The sequence below is a fragment of the Ipomoea triloba genome, chromosome 10 (assembly GCF_003576645.1).
Source record: "Ipomoea triloba cultivar NCNSP0323 chromosome 10, ASM357664v1".
NCBI lineage: Eukaryota > Viridiplantae > Streptophyta > Magnoliopsida > Solanales > Convolvulaceae > Ipomoea > Ipomoea triloba.
This window is the reverse complement of record NC_044925.1, coordinates 5,287,206-5,289,404: the sequence shown is the minus strand read 5'-3', so window position 1 is coordinate 5,289,404 and position 2,199 is coordinate 5,287,206.

Here is a 2,199-nt window from a genome sequence, read left to right as displayed (position 1 = left end):
TCTTCAAGACGCCGTTGAATACCGTAGCACCAGACGCTCTTCCCCTTCCCCGATAGAACAGCGAGGTCTTGGTCTCATTCTCATCCCTTTCTCGTGTCGGACTTCATGTCATGTGGATTGCTCCATTGAAGAACAGCTGTCTCTCGTATCCTTGCATGAGCAGAATTCATAGTAGTGAATGCAGGTTGCTCTCCAACAAATCTTCAAATTAAACAATTTTTTTTTCCCATTTCTTTTTTAATTTGTTTACAGAAATCTTCAAATTAAACAATTTTCCCATTTCTTTTCTAATTTATTTGCAATGTGTATATGACAGCAAGACATTGTGGCTTTGTGTTTTCCTGTGTATTGTAATTGTCCTCCAATCTCTACCAAAACTCTTATGTAAACATTCCATATTTGCTTTCAATATACTCATAATGCCTTTGGTTAGGTAGTTGCATAATTACTTGATTAGTGATCACAAAAGTTATGCTTTTTCCTTTTTTGATACAATAAATTCTTTTGAATTTGAGTTTCCATTAAATATTATTAGGAGAAGGGTCAAATAGGCACTTCAACTATACACCAAAATGTAATTAAATTCTCTTAACTAAAAACAATTGAATTAGATACTTTAACTCTATATTTTTATGTAATTTAGCACTTAACTTTTTAAAATTTGTGCAATTAAATTAATTTGCAAGTAATTTAAGTTAATAGCAGGTAAAAATATTGAATGAGATGATCTTGCGTTTGGAAAAAATCGTCACCGAGGTTCGTAAAGTTAAATACTGATGGTAGATCCCAAGAACGAATGAAATTTTAATCAATTTATTTGAATTAAAAATACATTTTTAAAATTTTTTAAAATAATTTTTAATTAAAAAAAATATATTTTTACCAATTACTTAAAGGTATCTTATTAATCAACTTAATTTCATTAAAATGATGAATTATGTTATTTAATTATAACTTTTCTTAATTTAGAGATTTAATTGCATTTTGACTTAAGAGCCTATTTAACCCTTATCCCAATATTATTTCAAGAAAAACTATTCTAAAGTTTCATTGCATTCACAATATTTGAACCCAAAACCACTTAAAGGAGAATCAATTTCTTTCTACTTAGATTAGGGGTGGGCAAAACGGTTCGGGTTACCCGAACCGAACCGAAGATGTTCGGTTCGGTTTTAAACCGAGCCGAAAAATCGATCGGTTCATGTTTTAGAAGAACCGAACGGTTCGATTTTTAACCGAACCGAAAAACCGAAAGATTTTAAAATTAAATATAAATATATATTATATATAATTATAAATAAATAAATAAATATATATATATATATATTATAATTAATAAATAATATATATATTTCAAAACTAAGAATGAATTTGGAAATTCATTCCAGTAACTGGAATGAATTTCCAAATTCATTTCAGTTTTATAATTTAATTTCTAGTTTTATTTTTTAGTTTAATTTGTTTGAATTGTTAATTTGTTAGGTTGGTATTTATTATTTAAATATTAGACTTTGGATTTGGGTTATGTGATGTTTCATGTATAGTTATTACGGTGCCCCGCTAAGTCGCAGCGCCCCCGACCGCCTTGTCGCCTAAGAAATGTTAAAATTCGGGAGTCGTAAACCGAACCGAATTAAATCCGAACCGAAACCGAACCGTTTCAAACCGAACCGAAACCGAACTCTAATGTTAAACCGAATGGTTTGATTTTTTTTTAAATCGAAAAACCGAAACCGAAACCGAAACCGAAAAAAACCGAACCGAAGACCGAAACGCCCACCCCTAACTTAGATCATGGGTCATTAGACTTATGTTTTGAAGTTGGCATAGCTTGAATATTTTAGTGTCACAACCATATTGTTAAACAGTGGTCAAACGGCATAACTGTGATTCTCTCAAATGATACTACGTTATAACAGAGTCAATAGCACAGTGTACAAGAAGCATGTTAAGGAGCATATCCCTTTTTTTTTTTTTTTTTTAATAATGGGAAAGGAAGAAAATCTCCACAATCCTAGTAGCAAGTTGGCTCCATAAATGAACCCACCTTGCTAATCCATTCTCATATTGTCTTCATTCCAAGGAGGATCCATTGCAACATTCTGGATTCAGTTCAATGATCCATCAAAGTAGCAAATACACATAAACACAACACAAAATAAACCAAACAATTTTTTTTCCCCAAAAAAAAAAAAAAAA